Raw genomic sequence first — 9,795 nt, 5'->3', positions numbered from 1 at the left:
AGTAGGCAAAGGTAAAGTAGTGGGAGAACAAAGGCTGGGAGGGAGGAGGAGTGAGAGGCGGGAGCAGGGGACAGAAAGAGAGGCCAATCAAGAGGTGTGAAGTCAGAATAGATGTAGAGAGGTGTGACAGAAAGAGGGTCTTGGAACAGCTGTGAAGAGACGGAATGGTGGTTTAGTGAGAGAAGCGGGCAAGTGGCCCAGGGAGGAAGAGATTTAATCTGTTTCTCTACTGTGCATGTTTAAATCCACTTAATATTAATATGGAATTTTACAACTAAGGCTAAATTTTGGTAGCTGAAACAGATGTACTGTATAGTACAATTTTGTTTTGATTTGAACCGATGTTTGCACCTCAATAATCCATTCGTCGTCGAAAGAAGCAAAGGCAGATGTGTTTTGAATCTCACGATGATCCTGTTCTCAATCCAAAAGAAAGGTTTAATGTGATCCCACTAGAAAAAGAGTCAATTTCTATATCTAATGATGTCTCTCAAACATTTTGTAATATCTCTGGGAGTGTATACAGTAGAAGCCTGGTTAACTGCTTAAATTCAAACTAAACAGGACTATGGGAATGAGATTTGATTTCGAACTGGGATTTAAATAAATAGGAACGCTGCACTACATTGTGCTTTATGTAAGACAAAAGGTGGGCTTCCTGTGTTTTCGATAACTCAGTTGTAAGAGCGGAGGAATATAGTGGAAACTGCTGGGAACTCTTTGTTCTCTGGTTTGAATCTGGCTGGAAGAAAGGTGTTTTTTATGTTCTTTAATCAGAAAGTGAAAATTTGTTATTCACTTAGTTGTCCAACGAAAGCTGAGTAAACGGTGAAGCAGAGCCTCTTGTTCTGAATTCTTCTAACATTTTCTAGGCTTGTAGACTCCTCACTCTTCCTAAAACAAAGTGCCGCAGATAAAGATACAGTAGTTGTCGGGAGTTTAGTTCAGTGGTAGAGCACATACAGTACAGTACCTCGCATGTATGTGGCTGTTTTCAATCACCGGCATCTCCACTCTGGATTTCTTCCTAAGCGCGATATCTTTCCTTACTTGTGTGTGAATTTCAGCGCGACACATAAAGCCTTTGTCTGTTTTATAAAGATTCTATTTTAAATCAATTAAAACAAAAGAAATACTAATTAAATACACATAGAAAACACATGTATCTAATTAGAACATTTGGGCAATGTATTACTAGCAGTGGAGCTGAGCTCAAAGTAGAGCAGTTGATATTGTTAAACCACGTATTGTTTTTAAATGACGCTACTAAGCACTGGCACGGTGTTTGTGCAGTCCTACCCAACCTTTCTATTGACTGGATGAGTCTCCTGTTCCATCTCCAATTCTTTCCGCACATTTCGCCTGTTTCACCACCATTATCATTAGACTATAGCCACTAATACGAGAATACTGTTCTGAAAGACTGTCTTAAATAATAATGTTGAAAAGGGTAATGATAAGAGTTTTTTTTCATTAAGGTAACTGTACATTTGCCTGTATAGTACGACTTATTATCTGTATCTGCAAATCCCCAATATTAATGCTGTCTCCTGAGAAACACAAGTGTAGAGTCAAATCATATTAAATCATACAACAAATCTATTCAATTAACACTCCTATGTGACAGAACACATTTAAGACTTACACCCCTTTAAATATGTATTTCCTTCATTTCAGTTCTCTCCCCGGGATACCTGAAAATTCATTATAGCATAATAAAGTCTGTGCATGCATTACCTGTAATACAGCTACTAATAAAGATAACATTAAACTTCATTATTAAGATATCACGCTTTTATTAATAAAATATGTATTGATAAAATTCCTTGTGAATAATTGTAGTGTCTGGAAAGCACTTGTTCATTACTTAATGACGATATTATTTCCACTACATTCAGGACAGTTCCAATGTGATCTATTGTTCCGCTTTGTCTGCTTAGTCTCCTACTTTAGTAACGTCTGATGGGCAGCAGCTGTTATTTTAGGTTTGTTGCAATTGAGAACAGGTTTGGTACAGAGCTGCTGACAAATTTCAGCAGCCAGTTTGTTTCAACTGACCCGTTGTAGCTACCAATCAGAAGCAAGGAGAAACAAACATTAGTTTTGCCTTTTTTTAAAAAAAAAGGAAAACAGAGTAGTAGTTTATGTGGTAATTTCAGGTACAATGTATGAACTAAAGTTAACTAGTCCCACAGTAATGCGTGGGGTCCTATCAAGAAAAAAAATAGTTGTAACCCGAAAACACAACAAACACAAAACGAGAAGTCTTCCGGGAACCTAGGTAAATCCCTGTAGTAGTCTAGCAACTATAAAAAAACAACCAAACGCAACAACTTCAAAAGAAAAAGAACATTAAAAACAAATCTGGGGAACAACATAAACACAGAATCTAATGCGAGAGCTTTATCAAGTCTTCAGTGCTCCTCTCGTCTCAGTAGACCTCTCTCATATATTTGTGTACAGGTCAACTGGAGGTACACAGCTGATAGTAATTTAAGTAGGGAGCTGCATAAGCATGTGTGGGCTGCAAAGGTAAAAGTATAGGTTTATTCCATGCTGAAAAGAGAAGGAAACACAATGTTTCAGCTGTGGAGCCTTCTTTGATTGTGACTAGAAATAAACCTTTACTTGTTCGTTTGATGTTAATTTATCTCCATCAAATACCTAAGAGTACGTAAACTCAACAGTTGCTTTCAGTAGCTGAAGACACTGCTCCAGGTGAGGCTTGAACTCACAACCTCGGCATGACTCTGTTGTGCACTGCTGTATAAGTACCGCGCGCTGACCGATTGCGCCACTGGAGCTGAGCAAGTTGTGCTCCTCATACAGACTGACGCTGCAGAAACACGGTGAAAACGGTTTCGGTTGTGGATCCATCTCCAGATGAGGAAAAGGAACAGTAAAATAGCAAGGAAAATACAAGAAAAGAAACTGAAAGAATTGTGCTAACAGCAAAGGGGGACGGAGGGAGGTGGTCGGACAAGAAAATCAACCCGGCGGATTATTTGTAGCGACATTTTTGAGTCAATCAGCACACGGATTTCTCTTCATGTGCCTTAAGCTGTGCAGTTTGTATTTTCTATGTCGATAGGTTTCTTCAGAAGTCCAGTAAATTGACAATAATGGAGAACTAGCTGACGCACCCCGTCGTGAAGACCCTCTGTAAGGTGATTACACGTTTCATTTTCATGTCGCTTCCTTTACACGCAATTGCAGCCCCGACACTGAGAGAAAGCATGAGAAACGGCTTCAATTTCAATGTGAATCGCAGTACAGGCTCGATGGCTTCACATCTCCCATCAATCAAATAAAATTGCATTAAAGCGATCTAAATATGACTCTAAAGTACTGGGAAAGATGATTATTTTGAGCGTGCCTCTCAGGGCCTGCTATGAGGCTGAAGTTGGCTTCTTATTCGCCAGCTTCTTATTCGCGTTTATCGTTCCACCTTAAATGCTGCTGCTGTGATGTTATGTCGCCTTTTGCCTGTAGATGGCTCTCTTCGATCAGTACTAATTTGGCTGGAATACTGTAGACATCCTCAGTGAAAGGGAATATCCAAATAAATAGCGACTGTCCAAATTATATTTTTGTATGGAGTATATTTTAGAAAATTGCAAACCAATTTTAAAAACTCACCATAACATGGACTTGCACTGGGAAAAAGGTGATTGTGCTTTCTGCTTATTGCTACGGCCCTCCCCCCTGATTATAAAAACGTCTCACAATTCTGACACCGAGGTGTGAGAGACAATGTAATAGACTATCAAAATCCTGAAGTACAAGACATTTTAATGCACCATTTTTCAAATATGACCCTCTGATCTTGGCTTGTCAGAATACATTGCGAAAAAGTATGGCACGAATTGCACGAATTACAATGGCACAAATTGTTGAGAATATCGTTGACCTTGCCGATATTTGCAGGGGATATGAGTGTTTTGCACACGTTGAACTACAGCACGTAAGAATTGAGCTCCTTAGTCAATATCACCGGGGATGTCCAATAATGACGAACATCTGTAGCTTCAAGGAAACTTCGACTCGCACATGGAGTTTTATCTTCGAATGGAGGGTGGGAGAATTCATGTATACTCTCGTTGCTCATTAGCTCAACTATTTTAAAAATATGACGCAGATTTGTTCGAGAAACTTGTAATCGCCTTAAAGAGAGTCTTCTTGAAGACGTGCACCAGGTAGCTCTCCACTGTTAATTGACAGGACTTTAGAATAAACTGTTCTCATACAACCAACATACAAATTACACATCTTAAGGAACATGAAGAGAAATCTGTGTACTAAATAACATAAAACTGTCGCTGCAAATTATCACCAAGCTGTTTTACGTGTCCTAACACCTCTTTCTTTCCTACTTTGCAGCGAGCACAATTCTTTCTGTTTCTTCGTCGCTTTTTTACTGTCTCTTCCCCCATGTGCAGATGGATCCACAGCCGAAACTTTAGGTCGGTTCCTATTACTCTGTCCGATTGAAAGAGCTGTATTAAAGGCACTCCCATCTCTGCAGGAAAGTTATTGCTGCTCTCAACACAATATACTGCAGTCAAATGTGATAGCGATACAGTCACTGCGTGTGGGCTACGTGTTCCTGCTGTCAGCCTATTATGTCATGTTCATCCACACCCAGAAACATTACTGCTGTAGCACAAGAGTTATATAGGCGCAGTCGAGAGCGCATGAATCTCTTAATCTCAGAACTGTGGGTTCAGCTCCCACATTGGGTCCCTCTGTGTCAATTTGATCCCCCCAATCCTCCTAGCATGACCTGATGGCGTAACAGTGATACCCAGTACCCAGCGTAATTCAGCTTTCTTTCCACTTGATTCAGATTTTGATCTGAAATCATCGGCAGAAACAAGTTTGTCTAAATCGAGGGAGATCTGCTCACAAGCAAGTATTAAACACTTCATCATTTACTGTTTGAATACCACACTTTGTCAAAACACTGCCGCTTCTTAAGCTAATAAGTAACGGTTTTTGAGCACGCATTGTATTGTTAATGCTTATATTAAAAAAGCTTAAATTCACATAATGGAATTTGGACTGAACAAAGTAGTCCAGCCCCTTTACAACATTACATACCCACTGACTAAAGCTTAAAACTACAGCAGCAGGAGTAACAATAATGGTAACAACATGTTTGGAGTTCGGCATTTCATTTATTCTGCAGAAACATCGTATCGGAATGAACTGCTCGAGATAAAAGAGTAATTGCGGCTTCAGATCGTTTTTACAGAGCATTGCGTTGTTCTGTTCATACTGACTACACGCTTTAAATTTGTCATTTACTGCAAGCGTTTCTTTTCCAGGTTTTTCTGAAATTCCTTGCATTTGAGCCAGCACTAAAATATTTCATTCGCGTCGCTGAATACATCGTGGAAACGGTATGCGACAGTTATGTTCTCTTACTATTGAGACTCCTAACATTGCGAGTTTTTTGAAGACTTTGAAACTAAAGGGATGTAGTGACAAATGAAACAGGCACAGGTGGGGTTTGAACCCAAAACCTTCGGTTTACGAGACCGACACTTGACCACCACACCTCGCCTGGAGGCAGTAACAACAATAAAAGGGATACTTAACAAGGAGATACGCTGTAGCAGTGTGACTCCAACAGATGCTCCTGAAGAGACTGGAGGTTTAAGCCAGCTCCTGAGAGCGCTCGGCCGCGTTACTCACGACAGCAGCTTTTCAGCTCTTGTGGTCTGACCTAGTTGTGTTATGATGTGTGGAAACGACCACAACTTCGTTTTCTGAGATGCTTTCTCTCACGTGGTGAAAATCTCGACCTCTTTGGCATCTCTGGCTATAGTTCTTCTGTGGAGCAGGCTTTCACACCTCTGCTTATAGTGCCCTTGACTCATTTTATTTTTACAGGAAGACGCATTCCCTAACAATCTCTCCTGTTTTAGAAATGCTTTATGCGGCGTGTTTGATTCAACGGAAAAACAGTATTCTAATTGTACAATGCAGATCTATGCGGCATTCGTACTGGATTTGACTGGGATTCTCAAATACTTCTTGCAAAGGTATTCAGACTTTCTTGAACCTATAATAAAAACACAGACCTGAAACTCCCTAGCTTCCAATCTCTGATGTTGCTGTCCTTAAACTCGGACGTGATGTTCTGCAGACGTGCAGTGTCCCTTTACTCTCGTTGTTTTCAAAACGACCTCCGTTGTCGGGCGCAGTTGAAGTGGAACGGGCCTGACTGCACTGGAAAGTACGGAATGACAAAATGTTTCTACGGCTCAAAATGTCCCTTTAGACCCTCGTCATGTCTGTGTGAGGAACGGGCAGGTAGAGAGGTTTAACAGATGCTCATGATGTTTCACACGGGGTGTTACCTGTCGTAGTGTTTCAAAAGATGTGTTAGCGGACCACAGATTATCTTGAAAAGATTTGGGTTTGCACTGTCTGGGATTCAAACCCGACTCAATTATTTGGAAGGCGACTGTACCACCAACGCACTTCCGAGAAGCACCTGCAAATTATCACAATCCTCTCTCTCACCTACAAAGTTATAGAGACACAGACGTCCAATGAAAACTAATTTTATTCACTCAAGGCTTCACTCTTTTGTTGTGATGTCATTTTAATTAATATTAGCTTTGATAAGGTGTCGTTTTTGCCTCTTAAAGTTAAAGTCTGCTCCTTTCTTCCTGGTATAGAAATAACATGTTCCATCTTTGTTTAAAAACACCACTAAAAGTAAAATATTCAGCTCTACTGCCTGTGTGCATCGACAAGATATCTCAAAAGGACTTATCACATAACAACACGATCCTTCCTGTTACTATTCCTGTGGTTGGGGCGTTGTTTCACCCTTTTACGTTCTTCTACAATATTTGCAGACAGGACTTTATCACTCGAGTTGTACAGAACCAGTGTGCATCGGTCCATGAAAATCATCAGTACTGCTGTTTTTCTATGGATAGTTTAATTAAGAGCACTTAAAAGATGCAAAAAGCTTTCAATTAAAACAGAATTGAAAGACAGTCGAGTAAGGAGGTAGAAAAAAAGCTCTCTCCCGTCTGGGAATCAACCATCGTCGCACGTGTGACTGGATACAAAAATAACAGATTAATTTGTGCCCAGTCTCTTGAAGCTTCGATGCGATTATTTTTCCTTCCTTATTTCTTCATTCCCATGAATTTACTCTTCAGTAGAGGAAACGCGAAAGTGGGAAACTGCAGGCATTCTCTGCACATCTCTAAGTCTGTTCCATAAGCATTTCCATCGGGGTTGTAGCTCAGTGGTAGAGCGCATCGCATGCATGAGGTCCCGGGTACAATCCTTGCCACCTCCAAGTGCTTTATATTACAGTACTCACATCGCAATCTTCTGTTGAGTGAGAACTCGTGTTCAGTGAGAGCCAGGTTTACACAATTAAATGCAGGCACACTCGACGTGCTAGAGAGTTGCGCTGCTGTTTTAAATGTACCTCATTTAGTACTGTTAAATCCTAAATTATTTGAACTAATAATTTAGTTCAAATTCAGGAAATCCAGAGATTGCTTCACACTTGTCGTGGCTGTTGCAGAAAACACCTGTTGAATCTCACCCGGGATTTCCTGAGAGATCATTCAGCGAGCGAATCCTCCTTCTGAACTCCGCACTAAACTGAAAGCTTCACGAACTCCTCACTGCGTGTCCTGTACTGTTACAAGTGCTCTCGTGTAGATGTGAAGCACAGCCATAAACACACTTTGAACTTTTTCCGTTTGTTAAGGAAAATGCAAAAGAGCATGACAAGTATTGATCGTATAAAATATCCATGGCACAACTCGAGAAAGTACTGAAGGACTACACATCGACTTTTGATGATTACAAGAGATTCAAGAAACACAACCGTCCGCACCTGGGTTTGGATCCTAAACGCTAGAGTTAAAAGAACATAAGCGACGGATATGACCTATAAACTCTCTTAATTGTCTTATAGTTTATGAAATAAAACAATTTCTCAATAATTTCTAACTGTTGATAGACGATTTATTGAATTTTAACAAAATCACAATGCAAACTTTATCGGTTAAACTGTTATTCACATACTCTAACGTAGATAAACGTTAGTGTCTTCCGGTGTGTGAGACAATTTCTCCCCAAAATATTTGTTAGTCTGTCGGGAGGCTGTGTAAGGTGTTAAGAAATAGAATTTCTAAAAGACAGGCTCCCTAAGCTTAACATCAAGGCAGAAAAAATGCTGTTTTCTCTACAGAAATGCTCTTTAGATTTCAGCACTGTTGCAACTCCCTTTATAAAGGGTATGCACACGTATACAACCAAGGCATTGAAAGTTTTTTTTTAATTATTGTTCCAAAAAATGTTCCATTTGTTTTCTTTTTAATGTTGTTGATTAAAAGATTTTATTAAATGTGAAAAAAATCGGAATGTGAAAAAAGGTCAAAATGCTATTGAAAAAAATCAGTAATGTGAGGAAAGATGGATTGTGGGAGCCCCTTAACTACCCATGTCATGCTGTATTTCTCACTCATTCTACTGGGAGTGGTGCCGTCGCTTCTGGATAAAGTCTGTCAGTGGTCATTCCAGACGGGTCAGGTATGACTGCTCTTCGGCACAAGAGACACGTGACTTGCGAGGATCCCGACAGTGTCGACTTTGTTTCAGAGCCCGGATAGCTCAGTCGGTAGAGCATCAGACTTTTAATCTGAGGGCCCAGGGTTCAAGTCCTTGTTCGGGCGGTTGTGCCGTTTTTAAGTCTATTGTGAATCTCATTCTAAATAGTCTTTTATCTTTCACTCTTCTAAGTAAATGTCCATTACTTGTATTTACTGTAGAGTATTTAGTGTTTCATTTCACAAACCGAAAATGTTCAATAGATCTTGTCACTCTACTCCACGTAATCATCTAAATTAAATCACAGTAGAGTACAGAACACGCAGTGAGGAGCTCACACAGTGAGTACTCTTGAATACGACGAGAGGAAAGGCACACTGCATATCTGCAGAACATCACGTCCGAGTTTACAGCGACAGCAGAGGTTAGATGCGAAGTAGTTTTTTATTACTCGCTCGCTGAACGATCTCTCAAGAAACCTCGGTTGAGATTTAACGGGTGTCTAACGATCACGTTCAAAAAGGTGACGATAAGTTTTTTTTTAACTAGGTAGCCTTAATGGCAACACAGTGTGAGTAATCTTAAAGCAGCTGTAGATCGAGTAGCCGTAATGGCAACACAGTGCTTTGAGTTCGGCTTTTCTTATTTCTTCTGCAGAACCAGTGGTATCGGAATATACTGATCCGTATAAGAAGCGCTTTCGGTTTCTGATCATTTTTATTGAGCGCTGCTCTAAACTTTACATTTGCTCGGGCTAGTTTTCCCCATGAAAAAAGACATATCCCTAATTACATGATTTCACTTTTCTTATCAACGAGTAGAAATAAAATATATACTTCATTATAAGTACCACAGGCAAGATGGCTGGTGGTCTAAGGCGTTGCGTTCAGGTCGCAGTTACCCCTGGAGACGTTTGTTAAAATCTCACTTCTAATAAAGAGGTCTTTCTCGTTAGAATAGAAACGATAGAAGGCTTAAGCAGGAAAAAAATCACAACATCTCGCATTTCACGTGTTTAATGTTAACTGTCTCAGTGGTTGCCTCGGTGATTGATGGCTCTTTTCCCTCGCAGGGTGACGGCAAACTTCTTCAGAGAGGGAGTCTCCCACGCACGGCTTTTCTTTATCAAGAGCTGAGACAACAGAAACAGACTTCAAACTGACATGAATTACTTCTTGAGCGTTTATGATCGTCTTTAAA

The 9,795-nt window shown here is 40.2% G+C and overlaps 2 non-coding genes across 2 annotated transcripts; one reads left to right on the top strand and one right to left on the bottom strand.

Moving 5' to 3' along the window:
- Window positions 1-2,710: 2,710 nt before the first annotated feature.
- Window positions 2,711-2,804, bottom strand: trnai-uau (transfer RNA isoleucine (anticodon UAU)). Its single transcript has 2 exons — window positions 2,767-2,804; window positions 2,711-2,746 (listed from the first exon to the last, which is right to left on the bottom strand). It is a non-coding gene; the product is annotated as a tRNA-Ile (tRNA).
- Window positions 2,805-8,647: 5,843 nt separating this feature from the next.
- Window positions 8,648-8,720, top strand: trnak-uuu (transfer RNA lysine (anticodon UUU)). The gene has a single exon. It is a non-coding gene; the product is annotated as a tRNA-Lys (tRNA).
- Window positions 8,721-9,795: the final 1,075 nt, after the last annotated feature.

This window comes from Atractosteus spatula, chromosome 10, assembly GCF_055471065.1.
Source record: "Atractosteus spatula isolate fAtrSpa1 chromosome 10, fAtrSpa1.hap1, whole genome shotgun sequence".
In the NCBI taxonomy this organism is placed as follows: Eukaryota; Metazoa; Chordata; class Actinopteri; order Semionotiformes; family Lepisosteidae; genus Atractosteus; species Atractosteus spatula.
Note: the sequence above shows the minus strand (reverse complement) of the source record. Positions and strands in the feature narration are given on the sequence as shown.